The sequence below is a fragment of the Carassius gibelio genome, chromosome A15 (genome assembly GCF_023724105.1).
Source record: "Carassius gibelio isolate Cgi1373 ecotype wild population from Czech Republic chromosome A15, carGib1.2-hapl.c, whole genome shotgun sequence".
Lineage (NCBI taxonomy): Eukaryota > Metazoa > Chordata > Actinopteri > Cypriniformes > Cyprinidae > Carassius > Carassius gibelio.
The window spans coordinates 3,423,402-3,444,813 of NC_068385.1; the positions used below are offsets into that span (position 1 = coordinate 3,423,402).

At 35.6% G+C, this 21,412-nt stretch overlaps 1 pseudogene; it reads right to left on the reverse strand.

Annotated features, from left to right (window-relative positions):
* Positions 1 to 1,464: 1,464 nt before the first annotated feature.
* The window catches only part of LOC128028825 (diacylglycerol kinase beta-like), a 29,736-nt pseudogene continuing 9,788 nt past the window's right edge, over positions 1,465 to 21,412 (reverse strand).

The window sequence follows — 21,412 nt, forward strand, 5'->3', positions numbered from 1 at the left end:
TTTAGCTCTGGCAGAAGTGCATCACAGCACATGAATATGCATGAGCAAAGCACCTTGTGACCATGACAACCATGTCTTGTAAAGACAAAATACAGCAAAATGCTTTCAATCTGATTCTTATAGTCAAAAACCAAGCAGTTTTGTTTTAAAATAAAACACAGACATTTTTTCCCAAGGCTTCTCCAAGACATGAACACATTAAAAAACAGCCAGTGAATGTGAAATGTAAGTGTCATTAAAATCTTGTTTATTAACTCTGTACCTGTCACATTTAATTGGATGCTGAATTCCCTATTTGTGGGTCAATTATAATTCCACATCAAAGGTGATGGTAAATATCAAGCTCTTCACTTTGAATTCACCCATTTGCCTTGTTCATGAAAGTATGCAGACACAGTAATGGCAATAAGAAGGTAAATGGTTATACTGAACACCTCAAAAAGAAAACCTTTGGAGCATTTAGGTTTAATTAAGAGGAAGAGTCAACATGACATTTTTAACATGGGGTGAAATCGAGAGTGTTCATATATAATGCAAATTTACTGCAATCATGCCCTTTTTAGTGCCTCTCTGGACCAATTTGGAAGATTAAATTAGGAGCCATAAAGTGGGGATTTAGCTTATTTTTATGAATAATAAACTTGATATTCCTCCGTGGAATAAAACAAATCTTTATTGCTAAATAACACAATACAAAATGTTGAAAAGAAGAAACAAGTATTTATTTAGGATATTATTTTCCTAAAATTTTAATTTGGAAAAATACTGTATTTAGTGATATTACTTGATAAAAATATTCCATTTAGTTCCACACTGATTACCAGGAATATATAATGAAAAATCATGTAATGCAAACTGATTTACACCTAAACCGTCACGAGCAAACTAAAAATGGATTAGCATAATCACTTTTGCTGAGGATAAGCTGGAACACCTGAATATTGACTGTAGTGCCTCAAAAGCATTGCTTACGTTTACTGACACTAATTAAGCCTCAACAAAGCCATAGGTTGCCATGGAGATCACCTGCTATGATAACCGTTTTGTTGGTGTCTACCTTTAACCAGAGTTTTAATCTACAGGTACAAGTGCTCCTTCCAATTAATTGTGTTGTCATGCTTTTTGGGTTCCAGGCATCGACAAAATGAAGTGTATGTAAATGAACACTGCACTTCAGAAAATGCTTTCAGAGAAGAGAAAGTTAAATTAAAAGCAAACAAAGCTTCGAGTCTTGCAAATGAGGTGGTTGTTTTGGGCTGGAGCATTTTTTCAGCTTGCTCGTAAAATGCTGCTGTGGTTTTTACACGTGATATCAGGAGAATCGAAGAATGACCGACTAAAGCCAGTTTAGAAAGAAGTGAAAAGTGAGAAAATGGCAAAAAAAAGTCAAACTCTTAAACATTCATAAAAACATTAAAACGTAATATCAAGGTGTTAAGTAAGTAGAAAAATATAATGTGCATGTCATGCAGTATTTACAGTGCAAGGGCTTTGCATCCGTGGCTCACCATCAATTTGCATTGGGAGGGCTTTACTGGTTCTGTCAATAGAATATAGTTATATAATACTGGAAGATATGTTAAACAGGAAGATATGTTAAATGAAGTAAAACATTTTTTTTTTAATTAAACAAATTGTTTTATTTATATACAGTATATATTTATACACTTACAGATATTGTTTTTCTGCACCGTTGATTTTTTTTTTTTTTCTAGTCTTACAATTCTAACAATGTGGCAAATGATCTTTGAATGTAGTCAAAGTAGTGTACAAATATTCCACATAGTCCCTCAAAATAATCCACTACCCAGTTTAGAGTTGGTACAGTATTTTGCTTTTGAAAGCAGTCTCGTATGCTTACCAAGACTGCATTTATTTGGTCAAAAATACAGTAAAATAGTAATTGTTGTAAGCTATTATTACAATTGAAAACAATTGTTTACTATTTTAAAATGTAATTTATAACCTGGTAATGATGGACGTCTGCCTATGCTCTTCAGACCTGTGTAGATCTGCCCCATTTCCATTGCCCCCTCCAGCCCCAGCCCCTCCAACAGCTGATCAGACAGGTCTAAGAGACAGAACGAAACCTTGGGACAGACAGAAAACAAACAGGGGTCAACCTGAACTAAAAATGAGCAAAAATTTCAATTACCATCAAATATGATAAAATGTCTAGTTTGGATAAAGTCCCTGAATTTTCAATGACCTGACAGTTTCTTTTAGATCCAGACATAAAATCTTGAATCTTACAGGATGTATCTGAATGCATCATAAACAAAATGATTAAAAACAATATATGTAACATATGTAAGACATGTGCTAATACATAAAGTGAATTATTTAGCATGATCATGAACGTACATGAAATACACAAACCAACGAGCCACAAACCAATATCAATATCCCTGTCAAAATGTGTTAGCCTGTTATACCATCCACTTTCTACCAAACATCAAGCCTGACCCCGTAGGGGACGTCGGGGGGAAAATTATGAGGAGAAAGACCAAAAGAGAAGATGAGGAACAGACAATTGAGGTGTGTGTGTGTGTGTGTGGGGGGGGGGGGGGGGGGGGGGGGCGAGAAGGAGAGAAAAGGAAAGAGAGAGAAAAGCAGACAAGCTTGATTTGGAATCTTCACAGTCTGCCTTCCGCTCTAAAAAAGCATAAATTGTCACCGTTGAAGAAAAGGAGGGGAGAAAAGAACACCAACAACCCACAAACAACACACCTATTAATTAGAATGCGACACTGACGTAAAGCAATCTTGAGTTCCTCCATATTTATTAATTTCTTTTTTGTTTTGAAGTTATGAGCATTGATTTTTCCTCGGTCGGAGGTCCAGAGTCGCGCTGGGACCATCTGTTCAGTAACAGCTCCTATGAGTCTTCCTCTCTTCCTCCTCAAACACACACACACACATCATTCAGTCCACAACACAGGCAACAGTCAAACCACACAAATAAACAGAAGTGAGAGCTGGCAAAGCTCTGACTAGAGCTAATGCAAGGTGTTGTCAGGTTCGTTGAACTGCAACAATTTCTCTTTACGTTATAATTTTGATCTTTTTTTGTACTTTTCGAATCTAAGTGAGATGGAAAGAGGAGGAGGAATGGGATCAGGAAATGTTGCAAGCCAGGTTCGAACTCTCTCCACTAACATATGCACTATAGCTTAATGAACACATGTATCATGTTTTTTATGTCTGTTCTATTCTATTCTATTCTATTCTATTCTATTCTACTCTTCATACATATTTATCTTTTATTCTGTTATATTATGTACCTTGCATTTATTATGTATCTTAGATTCTTTGAATTGGGTGCTAACAGGTGTTTCAAGTCATATTAAAATGTATTTTAGTATGGCTCAAACACTACTGACCAATCAGAAGCCAGGAACAGAACTACTGTTTTTGCTTGAGAGAGAGGCTGAGGGGATTTCGAAACACCTGAGGGAGCAGAGAAAACACTCTACTACAGTTTCACATGCTCAGGATGGGAGCTGTTTTCTCTCTCTCTTTTTCAAATGGGTATTTAATAGATTGTCTAAACACGAATGTTAAGTTACATCAACACCACAACACCAAGGGTTTGCATTCCCATTTATTTCAATTAATGTCCAGTTGGTCAATGCTGCCCCAGATCTGCGTCGCATCCAAAATTGAATACTACTATCTAGTATGCGCAAAAAGTTCTCAGATGACCTACTACATCTTCTAAGATTCTTAAGAACGTATTCGATGGAAACTTTACTATCCCATGAGGCCATGGGAGAGATTTTCTGAATGGCAGTGAAGCAGCACAACTGATGCTGGTAGTTCACGGGACAGTAGGCAGATGTAGTACATCTGAATTTTATCCATACTACCGAGATTCATACTAAATATAGAACATATTTTTATCAGTTGCAAAGTAAGTTTGAATTGAAATATAGTCCCTACTCAGACAGTATGTGATTTTAGACACGCAGCCGGTGAAACATCTACTAGCCAACAAAAACCAGGCTCGAATTATATTCTAAAAACAAATATAAAAAGTACAATTTCAGTCAAATTAAATTAAATAATATATATTTTTAATTATTAGGAACAAGGCTAAACTTAAATAAAATATTGTTATAAAAAACACATTCAAATAAAAAATAAATCTTAAAAATAATATGCATACAAATAAATGTACATGGTTTTCTGAATGGCTCCCATTGAAAAAAGATCCTTTTGTCCACATAAAGGTTTAGTTTGAAAATCTACCAGCATGGGTTAACTGGCCAAACCTTAACCCCTTGTTTCTAAAAATATATATAAAAAAATAAAGTGTGTGATTCTGAACAGAATTTCAGAAATAATGACTGTTTTCAAACAGGTTTTCTGAAGACTCCAATCAAACTGCTTTAAAACAAATAGCCCCACCCCAAGCTGACATTACTGGTAGAATTTTTTGAAACACTTACGCTTTCAATCTCCACATCCATTTCTAAAAGACACTGCATGTAAAGCTGGGAAGCGAAAAAAGTATTTTACAATCACCTTCACTTTTGAACACAAACCTCTCTTTCTTTTGCACATGCACACACATACAAAAGCTGTATGCACCTTATAATGGTGTTTTCTTGTCACCTGTTTTTTTTTCTGTGTGATTGAACAGCCTGCGTTGCTCATGACACACATGGAGTGACAGGCGCAGGGAGGGCTGAGGTGCATGGGAGGAGGGGTTGGAGGGATTTTGCACAGTGTGTCTGGGGACATCAGTAGCCCCAGTGCAGCCCACGTCCATATTGAATAATTCAGCCTGCCTCCATTCCCTTCCACCTGAGGAGGCTGTCTCCTAGCGTCACCAGTGGGGCCACTCAACTGCTCCCAAAAGGTCAGACTCTACCCCATCTGAGAGCCAGGCCTCGGGGGCTAATGCACTCCCTGTTTACCATCCAGCCAATGCTCCCTCGACTAATCTGACAAGCACAGGCCTCTCACCTTCAGAGCTCCTTCAGATGAAGCTGTATCTACGAAGGCTTTCAAATCCAAGGCTAAGTGCCTTCTCTCATCCAAACCTGGGCTCACGGTTGCCTTCGCGCCAATCAATTGATCTTTTTTCCAGAGTAAATGGAATAGAATGGAGGGTACAGGGGTTTGTCCTCTCGCTCTCCTTTTCAGAAGCCTATTTTATTTGCCAAGCGCTCCATTTCTACTTTAACCCAACTGTAAAAAACAGTAGAGAGGCAGCGGCAGGAAATAAGTGCAAACATGCATGATACAAATGGATGCATTTATCAGCAACTGATTCATATTGACTAAAATTAAAGAGTGCAAAGGGCTGGATGAACTGTAAAGAGGGCCTCAGACTAAAGACACCTGAGATAATGGATTGGTACTTGGGGTTTAACTGAGGTGGACAGATTAAAGAGTTTAATGAATGAGATACCATGGAGTTATGGCATGTAAATGTACTGATACTGATGTACTGTACAAAACATGAGTACCTATACTAATATTAGAGGTTATAATTCATTTTCACCTATATCGACTGGAAAGAAAGCAGCTGGGCCAGGCAAGTAAACTCTTTAACTTTCGAAAACAAGAAAGTATAACTGACAATCTCTTTCAAATGGGTGATTTATCATCAGGGAACTTCAAATTCTGTGACTGCAAGACTCGAACAGACTCTGACGTTTCACCCTTCATTCTGTACTTTGTGATCCCAAACGGTCCCATGATAACGGTCCAAAGAGATTCTTCAAAACTACAATCAATGCTCTCAAAGCAGCACTATACATGAATTTTCCCCAGTGTGGTGACAACCGGCGTACACATTTCTAGATTAGTGAACAGTGTTCTGCCTTGATGATCCTCTGTGGAGGGAAGATCTAAGTGTTTATCTCAACAACAAGTCTGTGCAGTTTTTTGCACTTTGACAGGATTGGGGTAAATATCTTTTGGCAGGGAACTCCGTGTAAGGGTTATGCGTTTGGTGCCTCAGTTGTATTAACAGGTGCAGTGTTTGCTCGATTTCTTGCATTCAGAAGCATTTATATTGGGATTCATCCCAATCACAACAGTCTCTAGGTGAAATGGCTGCTTACTTTGACCAAAAATGGCCCACTCTGACAGGAACAGGACACCTGACCAATCTGATCTCATGAGAAAATGTACTGTAACTATTTTATGAGTTGGTGATTTGTATGAATATGTATGCTTCCCCCCCATAAGAACATTCAAGGAACAAACGATGAAGTCTATTAAGCAAATCGTAAGATCGTTTTACTTAGAGGAAGGCTCTATTAGCAATCAGTAACTCACAAACATAACTTAAAGCCAGTTATTCAGCTTATCTAGTTAAATTGCTACTAAGTGCCAACAAAACATAATTTTTTTTTTAAACATGTGATATCACTAATCTGGCAAATTCAGTGATTAGTTTTGTGTGCAATAAGCATTAAACTGATAGTGAACAGACTGCGGTCGATTCTTGGGAGTACCATCTAAGTCTTAGACTATAAAGCACCACAGATGCACAACTTGCTTGAAAATTGTGGACATTTTGTGTTTTGAAAAACAGGAATCTGCATGATGGTAATTTCAGCAGCAGCAGCAGCAGCAGACGTATGTGACAGTAAGCTTGCTTCTTTAGAAAGTTATTGAAACCCCAATCAGCCTGTTTAACTGTGGTACAGTTGAGTCTGCTTTGATTAGACAGGTCTGCCCACCAACGCTAGCTCAGGCCATTACAGAGCCACTGACAATCCCAAACACTGACATTAAAACTGCATCCCTTCAACCCAAACAAAAGCCACTCGCCATGATTCAGTGTGTCACTGGTGAAATATTCATCATGAAAGAAAAGTTCTTCTGAAGTTGCCTTTGATTAATCAGGTATGAAGACAAGGACTTTGCAAACCAGTAACGTTAAGGTGACCCTTAAAGAAATGTTCCAAGTTCATTAAAAGTTCAGCTCTATTGACAGCATTTTACAGCATTTTTATAAAAACAAATAAACAAATAATTTTATTTACTTTTTTATAAACAAAAGAAAAATGAAAATATTAAAATAAATAATATATCTATCAAACTATTTTTGATATGGAAAGAACATGTGTTTGTATACCTTGGACATCAAAGACAAGTTGTTTGGGGTCAATAATTGGGGTCTTCTTTTCTGGAAAATTTTTCCTGTTCGACAGAGACCATTTTGGCAATGCCCTCCAATGAGATGCTGCTGAGGTTCAGGGTGACACCATCACACTATAATAACATGGGAAAGATTTGCAGTTGCAGTGTAAACAGTGCATGAAACACATCATAAATGTATATTACATTACAATTATATGAGTGAATGAATAAATGACTTTGGCCAGTCAATGAAGAATAATCTATCACTGTTGCATTAGCCCTAACATATTACTTTAGTTTTCCTTTTTTTAAGTGGTCCTTCACTTAACCTGAATTCATCAGTATTTTGTGTGAATGCAACAAATCTTGAAAGGCATTTTGGCAAAATGTAATTTTTTTATTTTTTAATTAAAACACTACAGTTCTTTCCAGTGGATCAGCAGGGAGTGTTAAGTGTTAGAAAGCTGATAAGGCATGTGGTTTCTCACTTATTCTCATTACCTGCACCTCAAGATAATCATGCAACGTCTTGCAAGTTGCCGAGAAGGTCTCTGAGGTTCCAAACTCAAAGTACCAAAGCTTATTCTTCGTCCTGAAACCAAGAAAATTTTTATGTAAAAAGTAGTATTTACATGTTATGCAATCAATAAACACGGTGGTTAAATATCTGAGCAGATAACTAGGGATGCAGAATATATGGATACCATAATGGTAATTGGTCGATATTGGATATTTTATTGCACATGCCTTATATATATATATATATATATATATATATATATATATATATATATATATATATATATATAGATTACGATTCAGATGCTGATATTTATATGACCAAATTCTGATAGCTTCGAATGTAAACCAATGAGAACTTTATGACAGTATAACAGACTATTATCAGTTGTCATCACTCTATGATTCTCAACAATATGTCTTGGTAAGACTGTATTTAATTAAAGGCTTAATTTTATAATGGGGGCAAACAATGCATAACAATGATGATCAAGAGATGAACAAATAAATGTTCCTTGAAAGCCTGATGCATCATATTTGATATGATAAAATTATGTACGGATAACCATACAATAATGTTCATCTTGACATGTTAAAAGTAAGACTCAAAATGAAAATATAAATGAATGCTTTAGAGTAAAGAAAATGATGAATATCCAGGATGACTCAAACACTGAAGCGCTTGGTGCAAACCCCTACCATCAAAGAGCCCAGCTAGGGTCCAGAGAGGGTAATGTAGCTGCCCCTTCAATTACCAGTGGGCTGTGGAGCCGGACCCCTATCCCCCACCCCACACAAAGTCTCTCTGGGGACCAGGATCATGATCAGTGACCTCACCAGAACAAACCACCATCTGTTTTCATTACCAGAAGCCTCACACACCTGAACCTTCTACAGCAGGGACCAAACATCAGATTTAGAGAATTATACATTCTGAAGCAGAAGAAAATGGGATCTGGTTAAAGTAAAATAAAAGAGATGAAGCAGTGATCATGCAGTGAGCCATGGTATTTGTTAGCATGGTTGTATGGGGGGTGGGGGGTTGGGGTAAGCATTTGACTTTTCAGCAATATTGTAAAAGAAGAAAAAGATAAGTGCATAAAAGCTGTTTTAAAGCACTCTCATTCTAACATCAATCTGTGCCTCTGTAATTAAAAGGGAGGTGACAGGTACTTTCTCATCTAATTTCACACAGAATGGATTCTATTTAAATTAATGGCAGCAGCACTTCTTAAATGTCCACAACTTGAATCCGACCAAAATTCTTTCATCAGTCGCAAATCCACAACAGATTATCAATCAGGGGTCAGTGGCTGGGGAAAAACCTTTTAAAACATGCTGATGTTCAGAAACTGTGCGGTAAAAAACTCCTCTTCACTGGATCCCAGCCCCAACAACCTGGATCTATTAGTATAAGCAGGACAACAATCACTGAATTATTGATTTCCTCATTAGACTTTTTGTCAGGACCATTTAGCGATGTTAAAAATGAGCTTTCATTAGCCACTTGCAGGAGAACCTCGCCGTCTTTGATTTATAATGTGCAACATGGTCAATATACAGCAGAACGGATGAGGAAAACACAGCGCACATGCTGAGATCGGCCTCCATATGGAACAACACACACCTCGAAGCAGAGATTACATGGACACACACTTCTTCATAGTGACAGAAGCTGAAAACTCTCCTCCCAGAGAATACTCACAGTTATATCATACATTCAGGACATAGAGGATGCCTGGATCAACATATGGACCTTTATGTTCTTTATGCATCTAGGTAGGACTGCTAATTAAAAGTCTGATAATTAAAAGCTGCATTAAAACCCAGAGAGGGATGATTTGTTAGCATAATTTATATTTTATCTGAATGCGAAGGGCAACAGCCAGGTGTCTTATTTTGACTGGATTTCTTACTAAAAAATTGTTTTAATAAAATAGAATTTGGCTCCAAATCAATATGCTGTATTTTTTTAAAGAACTGAAGAAACTTCATACAGCTTTAAAAGGAGTCTGTAAGACTTCAAATTCTGAAATTTCATTTTTGAATTGGAATATGAATTAATGAGATTTTAGAATTTGTATGATCGGAGGAATGAACAATGGAATAAATAAATTAATTCATTTATATTTAATAAAAATGTAAATGTAACCTAAATAACTACTAAATAAATGACATTGGTGCAGTTTTAAAAAATGAAAAATATTAAAAATAAAAGTGTAATTGAAGCAAACAAAATCCAATAAAATAAAAAATAAGTCAAATAATGAAGTAAAGACTAAACAAAATATAGTTATCTAATTCTAGAAGTTTCAGGGTTTCTAACACACTGCAGATCTCAGACAATGTGTCTCTTTCCTAGACCTCACCTCTGATTTCCAATATCCAAGTTCAGGATAGATTGAACCATGATGGCTTCTTAGTCGATTCCCTCCACTTAACCTAACAAGAGTGCTAAAGCGACAAATCAAGCTGATCCCTTTCCTCATTAGGTAATTAGGAGCATCTCGTCTCTTCAATCGGATTTCCATCTGTTCCGTTCCCGTTCACTGACGCACATTAGTAGGGCTGATAGACAGGGTCACAGCTGCACTAAAGACTGAGGGAAAGATCTGTACATACTCTAGGCGGGGTGGAGTGGAAACAGAGCACTGAGATTAACAAAGTACCAAAAATTTACAAAAAGTGTTTTGAATCAACACTGTCGGTTGTGTGTCTTCCTAGTGCTACCAAACAGGGACTTGAGGCAAGGTGTCACAGTGGCGTTGTCGACCCGAGGCGACTTTGCCTTTCGCCACTTTCTGCTGCATCTGAGGAAGGCAAACATGGCTTCGTCATTGATTTTATCCTTTGACACCTAATCTAACCTGCAGTGATGTACGACCTCATTCTCACACTAATTTCTTCTTTATCTGAGGTGATAAATATCACATTGATACAGTATAACTAGCTCTGTCAGGACTGCTCCGATGCGCTGGTTTGTAGAACATGACACTACAAGAAGAAGAGTAGAGGGAGAGGAAGAGAGAGAGGTGTTTGCTGTTCAACAGAAGGACGTTTCTAAGTAAAATCACTTGACTAGTGTCTGGGTGACTCTGGCAGCGCTGTAATATTCTTCAAACATCCTACTTAGGGTTTTCTCTAAACCAAAACTTTTAGTATAGCACAGTGTTATCTAAATATAACATTCACCTTAAAATTAACAATATTTTTTTTTTCATTTCAATTTAAATTAAAGTTTTAGGAATTTTGTTGTGTTTCTGTCATTTTTATTAGTTTTTGTCTATATAATGTTTATTATTTCAGTTTTAGTTTTACTTATTTTAGTAGATCAAGTTTAACTAAATGAAAATGAGATTTTTTTTTTCTTTTATGGTTTTAGTTAACTATAACCCTGGTATTGCAGATTATAAATAAATTACATTTTAAATGAATAAATTAAATATTAAAATACATTCAAATAAACAAAAATATTTTAAAGTGTAATAAAGTTTCACAATATTACAGTTTTACTGTAACATCAAATAAAATAAGCAAAGACATAAACAAATAAAATAAATAATAGTAATCTTAATTATTCTAAAATTTGACTGGTAATGTGCTTATATATCCAACATCCAATTCTCTCTCTCTCTCACACACACACACACACACGCATATACTGTATGTATATATGTATGTATGTGTGTGTGTGTGTGTTTGTGTGGATTTTTATGTAGTGTTTGTGTGTACACCTCTATTTGGACTAAGCAATCCCAGAATGCACTGCAATAATTGAAAAATCACAATGCAAAGTGTAATGCATTCAGAGAATTCAGTTCACAACACTGAAACCAGTTTTGAGTTGAGTCTATCATATTGAGTACTACATGCATGCAGCGCCGCCGCTCCCACCACGCGCACCACGCACTGTGCGTAGGGCACCAAGTGCTGAGGGGGCGCCAAAAATAGCCTAATGAATTTTTTTTTAAATGCCGGTATTATTTAATTAGCAGAAGTATAGAAATATTAGCCACATTTTATCCATGTATATGTAACAAAAAAGGGGGAACAAGAAAGAGATTTAATAATTGCGCTAGTCTAGTCTAGAAAGTACCCCTATTCCTAGATTCTAAGTACCTAGATTCTTGCATGAAAACACATACGACGGATGTAGCATTTCAAAATGTGGAATCAAACCTAAAATCTACTTAAAGACTACGTTTAGAGAGTTCAGAGTGTGCATTTTGGAGCAAAACACTTGAAAGTGTAAAGCAAGGCCTGTCATGTGAGTAGCTGAAGAGTGAAGTAGGCTCTCCTGACTCTGGGTGATGATGGTTAATGGCTGGAGAGAGTGAAAGAGGAGAGGTTCCCTGACAGCTGGCAGCCCTGCAGGAGTCAGCGGGTACTGAAGAGGTTGCCGTGAAGGCGGAGGAGAACTCAGCAGGGGAAGGAGGCCTTTCTAGTACCGCTGGGTTTCATCTGACTTGCATTACTCTTCAGTGACTAAGAGCACATCGGCACCTAAAATATAACTTAAGCCTAACTACAGCTCTGCATAATCTGTGGTCATGATACACAACAGTCATCAGTGCACGTTTACACTCAGTCTCTGAGTAAGGGCTTCCCTGTGGAATTCTGTTCCAGTGCGGATGGGGAATGTCTCACAGACCCTGCAGATGGAGACCGGCATCTGCCAACTGAGTCTAAGAGATACACACAGGTAATCAGATGACAGCAAGTCCTGGCACGTCTACAACAGGAATTAACTAAGACTAAACCAAAGAGGATCTGGCTGATGGCCATCAATCTGAAATCACACACGACGGGGTCTTCCAATAAACCCACCAATGAAAGGAACATTGTTTTGATTTCTAGCTTATAAATTGAACAATTTTATAAATGCTAGTGTGAAATTTATAATTTAAACACCCTCATTTTGTTCCGAACCTATATGCCTTTACACTGCTATTCAACAGTTTGTGGTTAGTAAGAAATTAATACTTTTATTCAGCAAAGATGCAATAAATTTATAATTAAAATGAATAATGTTACAAATTAATTATATGACAAATACAGTAAATACCATACTTTTGAACTTTCTGTTCATCAAAGAATCCTGGAGAAAAAAAAAATTTAATATTATTATTAACTGAGAAGCAAATATTAAAATTATTTCTGAAGGATTATGTGATACTGAAGACTGGAGTAATGATTCTGAAAATGTAGCTTTGACCACAGGAGTAAATTACATTTTGAATATATATAAAAATAGAAAACAGTTATTTTAAATTGCAATAATAGTTCACAATGTATCTGATTTTACTGTATTTTTTTTTTTAATCAAAAAAGTAAAGGACCATAAAAAGTATCATAAAAGTCCTTACAAGTTATGCACTCCATATAAGGTAATTTAAAGGGACAGTTCACTCAGAAATGAAAATACTGTCATCATTCATCAGTCAGTTCATTCCAATCGTTTCTTCTGCAAAACCTAAATGAAGATTTTTTAAGAATTAAAAATTACTTTTTCAAAATATCTACTGTAATTTTGTGAAGAAATTAAGCCATGCAGGTTTGGAACCACATGAGGTTTTTTTTATCACTTTAAAAACAGATGCTTCAGTTGGAACATTTAGCCAAGACCAAAATGTAAACAATTCCGTGCAGGGCTATAACCACAATAATTATTAAGGAGGGGGTTTTCAGCGATCCATTCTTAAACATTCCTGTATGGTGTGATTTTCTGGATACCTGACATGATTGTGCAAGGTGTGATATCTTCTTCTAACATTCAGTATGTGAAGTGGTGAACATCAGGTGGAGTCGTCTGCTATTTCTGTATGTACGCATTGTGTGAACATGAGGAGGTGGAGCAGGGAGGGGTCTGAAAGTCCAGCAGGGATGGGGACACGGCCACAGGTGAGATCTCAATAAATTACACTCTGAAGTGGTCATTAATTATAGATGACATCTCAGTCAGGCCAGCGATTTAATGTGAAATGAGGAGCAGTGTGCATAGCGGTGGTGCCCAGGGCTCTGGTGGGATAGCTGATGTATGTATGTGTGTGTGTGTGTGTGTAAAAGAGAGTGAGAGAGACAGAGAACAGTGGGTCAAACAGTCTTAGCTCTAGCAATAGCTTTTTGATGAGGATCCTCATTACACTAAACGGCCCTCTATGGTTCAGCCTCCCTCTGACTCAAGGAAAGGTTAAACAGAGAATAATTAAAGAAGACCGCCTCAGGCTGAGCGTGTCACCCTTAAGGCGACACTCTGGTCAGCAGTAGGCCGTTTCAAAGACGGCTCAGTACAGCTCAAGTGCTCTTAACTAGTCAGTATCATATGGCTAAAATAAATGACACACTGATGACACGTTAGTTCATTTCACACTTACTGTGGCTGTGGAAATACCAAACATCACCACCTAAAAACAAAAGTTCAGTCCTATTTTTCATGTTTTTTAAAGTATCTTATGCTTGCCAAGGTTGCATTTATTTGATGAAAATACACTAAAATTTGCAATATTGTAAAATATTACTACATTTTAAAATATATTTTCTATTAATAGTTTTTTTTAAATAGTTCTATTTGTATATATTTTAATATATAATTTATTCCTCAGATAAAAAATAAATAAATAAATAAATTCTTAACTTCAGCATTTTTTATTATCAATGTTGAAACCATATTTTTGAAAAAAGTATAAAAAAATAAATAATAATAATAATAATAATAATAATAATAATAATGACCCCCAAATTTTGAACAGTAAATTTTTTATACTGATTTTTTTTTCAATGTAAATAAATAAATTAAAAAGTTAAAGTAAAAAAGTATATTTATGAACAGCTGTTGTATGGAAATCCTATTTAACTATCCATGGAAATAAAAGAAATAAAAATAAAAATGTGGAAAGGCTGAGTACATAAATATTCATAGCCACACATCATGAACATCTGCCATTTGTCTATTTTCACCATGATATGTGTGATACATTTTCAATAAGCGTTCCATTGATGTAAGGTTTGTTAGGATCAGACAATATTTGGCTGAGATACAACTATTTGAAAATCTGGAATCTGAGGGTGCAAAAACAATCTAAATATTGAGAAAATCGCCTTTAAAGTTGTCCAAATTAAGTTCTTAGCAATGCATATTTTGAAGTTTTAATATACTGTATTTACAGTAGGAAAATCTGTACTTTTTTGGTCTAAAAAGAAAAATCTATGATTTTGAGAATTTGGCTATTGCTATAAATATACCCCAGAGACTTAAGACTGGTTTTGATGTCCAGAGTCACACATAATTTAGCTCCTATTGTTATTATCGTAAAACCTGAATAAGTTAATAAGAAATCTGCATCAAACATCGTAAGAGGCTTTCAAAATGATATTAACTTATTTTTTAGATGGCCGTGAAGGTTAATTCCAATTCATGTAGTTTTACTATGGTATTTTGGTGTAAAACACGGCTACATTTTTTTTGTAGGTAACAACCGCAAGACCACAAGTCTAAAAAGACACAACTGAAGTTCACTAAACAAAGTCAACTGAGACCCGTTCTTTTCTCCTTTTTCGTATTATCTTGAAGACAGAGATGATCTTGGAACCGCATGAACGATCAGTGACCAGAGAGAAAGTGAACGAGATCACGTGACGTTGCCACACTGATTGTCTGCTTTTAATCCTCGACCTCATTATCACCTCTGGTCTTACTCCAGCAGTAAATTAATCTATCTGCAAAGTGTCAAATCTTGTCACCTTCCTGCTGGTAATCACCCGAGGTGCAAATAAAAACAGGGAGCCGGGTTCGCTCAAGACCCTGCGTCCGTTACCAACAAGATGATGCCATGTTATAATTAAAAACCAATTGGCCATTGTTGGGTTGCTTATTAAGCTGATCAAATATTTGTGTCTTCACTAAGGACACACAATGACATAACAGGGAGTGAGAACTGAAGAAAAAAAAATGTAATAAAGTAAAAAGCCAAAAAAGCCATTAAAATATGCTTATTTTAATACTACATATTTTTAAGAAGGGAAGGTCTGTTTGAAGTATCAAATAAAGCAAATCAAAAAAAGTTAAACTGTAAATGTGGCAGCCTTAAAACTGTCTACACTGATACTTTTCTGAAAGCTTAAAGGAATAGTTCACTCAAAAATGAAAGTTTGCTGAAAATTGATTCAACCTCAGGCCAGTTAATTCTTCATTGGAAAAGATTTGAACAATTTTTGAATTGCATCACTTGCTCGCCAATGGATCCCCTGCAGTGGATGGGTGCCGTCAGAATGAGAGTCCAAACAGCTGATAAAACACAATTATATGTATGTGTACATATATATATGCGTGTGTGTGTGTGTGTGTGTGCGCGTGTGTGTGTGTGTGTGTGTAAACAATGTGCAAAATGTAACTACAAAAACCATCGAACTGGAAAAGGCGCTGTTTCATTGAATGACCTCTGGGTTAAGATGAGTCAGTGTCAATAAAAAACAATCTAGTGCCACTAACTGTAAGCAAGATGTGCATGGCATTTGCTTCACTAATCTGATAATATATTAAAACAGCTATATATTTGGAAAAGATAAAAGTTCCTAGAAAAAATTAAAAAAAATTATATCATACATTATTGAGTGAGAAAAGATACTATGTATAAGAAAGATCTAAACCCCTTCTCTCATGTGAATTATTTATCAAATTCAAATAACAGATGGTGGAATTTTCTTAAAATATCTTAATCATTATTCAAGAGACACCATGGTATAAAAGAGTTCCTGTACACATGCTTTTGTGTGATCAGAATACGCTTTGATTCTTTACACATCCCACACAGATCTGAAACAACATCAACACAGCCATAAACAAAGCCATTCATGTCTTCTGACTCCTGACCAATCCTTAATTCCTGAAATTAAAATGTTATCTGCTCACCAGGTTTGAAATATAGGACCTCACGTAGAAAGTATAATTACCGTTTGATTATTAAAAGACTCTCCTGAAGGTCTTGTGTCATCACGGTGATGGAAAAATGATGTCAAACTACCCAAGCAAATTCAATTACCCAACCAATTACTGGCCTGTGTTCGTACTGACTTATTGGGACATTAAATATTAATGGGAGCATGGATATCAAATTTGCTCATCATTAGAAGGTGCACACATCGTGGGCTAATCACAGATGTTCCACATCACTCAGATCCTTTGAGCAAAGAATGAAAGACTCCAACACAAAGAAGCACCTACATCTGTTGCTCAACTAAGGGACCTACAGGAATAGGATTTTATGAAGTAAATCTATTTCTGTAAATACATACGTGAGTAAGCCTGTGTCACTCTGTTACTTCAATAGCAATATCCAATAAATGAAAGGTGAAATGCATAATTTCTGTGATACTGGCATGACTAAATGCAAATGCAAAAGTAATGCATGTTTTCAAACAGCTTTTCCAGTCATCTATTGGTCATTCAAACAGAAAAAGTCCCTCCCCAAACAAGAACCAAAGCCACAGTGAAATCAACCTATATATACCAGATATAAAACTGTATCTGAATATGAAGCCTTTAAAAAACATCTACAGTATGGTGGAAAAAATATAATATTCATATTATGAGAAATCAATATGTGTTTTTAATATATGGTTATATTGCATTTTCTGGTAATGGTAGAGATGATATTCTTGACATTGTTAAAAAATAATGTATTACAAAAATACAGTCTTATTACATTTTAAAATACTACAGTACTTTTTTTATTGATTGTATGAGTACATATTTTTCACACAATATCAATAAATTATATAAAAAAATTTAACTTAATTAAAAAATTATATATATTAAAATATTAAACTGTCTATAGTAGTTTGTCTGTCTATCTATATACTATTTCATATTTTATATTGTATTTATTTTATGATTAAAAATGCCCTTAGAAAAAAAAAATATATATATATATATATATATAATTTATTTACTTATTTATTTTTAACTTGCTTCTTTAATTATGATATATACAAACATGCCCTATCCCCGATGGTGTATTTAGGGCCTATAATCTTTAAGTTATCTTAAAGTAAATATATATTTGTATCTCTTAATTATATATACATTTTTCATTAATACATTAATACTAAAAGATTCCTAAAACTTCAGATCAAGTTTTAGGAATCCTCAACAATGCAATCCCACATCTTCATCTAATTTTAGAGAATAAAAGATTGACAGAAGCCTCACAGACACACCTGAGGGCAAAGGAGAGTTATCAGCGCATTAACTCACGCTGGCGAGCTTACAGACTGAGATGACAGTCAAAACAGTAGGAGATAAGGTGCAGTGTTGGTGAAGTGTTTGGTGTTAACACAGAGATAGAGAGCGAGCGTTACCTGCTGTTAAACCTTTCTGGATGTTTCTCTCGCATAATGTGAAATCGATGAGCAATGGATTCATCCTGCAAAATCCTTTAATACACCATCATCGCTGTTTCATGAGCTTCTGACAATGGTTCGTTAGGAGCCTTTGACGTATTAAACTCGTGCATCAGATTCTCTCATCATCCTCTGTGCATCTGGGTCTTAAAATCTTGAATTTGTCAAAACAGCTGTGTGAAGATGAAAAGACGACAGATTGAGGATTGTATTGAATAGTTTCATGATGGTTTTATCATGGATCATTAGCTATAAACAAAAGCCCCGCGTCAGACACGTCGCAGACAGAGACGTGTCGATTTTAAAACCAGATGAATGTATTTTAAAACCAGACAAAACTCTGACGACAAAACCAAAATTCCTTCCCCCACACCAAGCACTAATTATGGGCCCGGTCGCCCTTCCACATGACTGGAAACATGTTTGAGCTCCATGTATATGTATGTTTGTTAACAGATAAGGTGTTTGTGATTCTTCGCTGGGGTTCTAGCCAATGATGATGAGTATTGACAAGAGGACTGAACACGTGGCTCAGGCTAATTTATCACACACACACACACATACACACACACAGGATGCTGCGGCTCAGGCAGGTACTCTGACATCGGGGGTTAGAGGTTCAGATGCACTTGCGTGTGCTCTGCTTGCATGTACTTTGTGTACCGTAAATGTTTTTTATTGTGATGCATAGAAATGGTGGTTGAAATGTAAAAAGATTACATGTCCTGATTGAGAAATGTAAATTCTGAAGGCCTGATCATTTCTAAGAACGATGAGAAGAAGCACAACAAACATAACACTTTTATCATTTGTTTCAAGCTATATTTTTTGTTGACATATTATGAAGATGTTGCATATTCACGACACCTTTTCTGATAATTAGACACAAACCATTAAAATAAAAACATCTACAAAACACAGGAAAATGGAATGAATATTAAAAAACATACTTAAGCATCCCACTTTGACAGTATTCTACCTACACAGATTTTATACTTTACATTTTTTATCAAAAGGCTTAAACTCTCACCATACGTTATCAATTATTATTAAGTAGAGTAAGAAGGTGTTTTACAGTCACTTATCTTTTCTTTAGTAGATAGTTTACATTTCTTTGATTTGTTCATATCAGTCAGGGCACAGGACTATAATTTTTAGATTGTTTGATTTAAAACATTATTCAAATGCCTAGTGACCTTTTGATGCACATTCTGTTGAATCATCAAAGGAAATTCTATCAATGTTCATTTTTGGAGATTAGAGCCAGAAGTATTGTTGATAACTAGAACTATAATCATAAAATAAATGAATAAAAAGTCAAAATAAATAAGTACATAAATAAAGTTTGCATTTCTCATTTTCATTTAGTTTAAGTTGAAGTAATACAAATAATAAAAATGATCAAATACAACAAAATTACGGAAAAAAAAAGGAAAGGAAAGGGAAAATTTAAAAAAATTAAATATTCAAAATATTAGAAAGACTATAATAGTATACTAAAATAAAAGTATGAAGTATGAAGAGAAATGTTCCACAAACAGGTCATTTCCACCTGACTAGGTATATTTGCGTGAACTTGGGTGTGCTCAAACAGAGATTTAAAAACTTACTTAAACTTTCTTCTTCCTCTAAGAGGGCCTCCCTCTCTTTCCCACGAGCCCCAAACACACTGTTAGGACCATTTATGAATCCAGCCCCTCCGATGAAACCACCTCCACACAGAAGACCCCCTGCTAGCTCACTGCTGAAAAAATTCCAGTGTAAGGCAAAAAAATCAATTCCTTTACTGTTGACATCTTTTAAACCCGCTGTTATTTGCAGAGCGTAGGGAGGCCCGGGGTCCCACCAGGCTCGGTTTTCTTCAACGCAGAACAAGAAGAAAGGTTAAATGACAGGGATATCTAAAAGATTGCATTGCTCTTTTCTTACAAACTGCACATTAAATAAAAACATGAGAGCAAAGGCACAGTCTCCCCTCGGGCTGGCTCAAGGAGCTTTCAGAGACGTCATCGTATCCGGCGTCCATGAGCGAGAGAGCAGATTTCCTTTCATTGACTCTAAAGTCAAAGTTGCAGCAGTCAGTCACTCGCTATCTTTCATTTGTCATTGTCCACCTGACCCCGATAATTACTACTTCAAAACTCCCGTGCCCAAATTAATAAAGGGACATGTGTAATGTTCTTTCATAGTTCACCATTTAGTCCAATTATGGCTTGTCCAGGCAGATGATGTGCCTTCAGCGGGAGAGTAATGACTTTGACATGAGCGCAGGGTCATTAGGAAACAGACTACATTATCTTAGGCGATCCTGTGTGATTAGGGACTGTCTCTAGATTCTGTCTCTGACCGAAATGATAACACCTCCTGTCTAAATGAGAGGGATATTTCAACTTCGGTATTTAAATGGTACCTAATTACCCAAAATATAACTTGACAGAGTGATCAGTCAACGAGACAAGCGTTAATATGAAGAACAGCTTTGATTTGAGATTTTTTTGTTTATGCGTTTCATTTGTTTTAGCAGTCTTGTTGGTCTTTGGGTTTAAATTTGACACATTTTTGAAAAAGTAATACACTCTATTTCTTCTAAGCTATTTATCAGCTCATGACTATGAGAATTTCTAATGACTATGAGAATTTTGTTTTCACTTTGACTGGGTTTCTTAGTTTTAAAGTCATAAATTGGAGCATAAAGTCATAAAATAAACATGTTTTTCCTTTAGAAAAGGTAATTTTTCAGACCCTACTGGCAGATGTGTTTAAACTCACTTCATTTTGATGAATGTCTTTGTGTTCCTTTCCATTTATTCCTTAAATTTTCTTAACTTGGTCTTAAAAAGTCTTAAATTTACCTTTACAAAAGCTGCAGAAACCCTATATTTTATATGAACTATCACTCTTATATAAAATGGTGATATTTTCAGTTTATCCTTTTAGAAAGTGGGTAAGCCACATTTATAATTTTACAAATATGGGTAATAGTATAGAGTTCATGTTAATTTAGACCTAAAAGTTAAAGTTTTTTAGAAGCCGTGACACTGATAATGATGTAAATGTCTTAAATTACCCTTTTCTGTTCAAATGTTCTTGCACCATCTTGTCTGGCGACAGCTGCATTTGTTGCCTGTTTAGTTCCTAGAGTTCATATACATAATTACGGAAGACATTGTTTTTCATTTGCATAATCTGCAAAGTAATTATGAGCACGACTTGGTCTGTAATCTCTATTGGTTTTCTGTTTTTTTTTAAAAGGAATTTGTGTTTTCTTGTAAAATGTGATAGGAAAAATATCACTTGATCCCACTGAGATTTGCACTTCTCTTTAATCCAAGCAAACAACTACATTTGTCAATAACACATTAAAAATGTTATTTCATTGAATATACTGGAG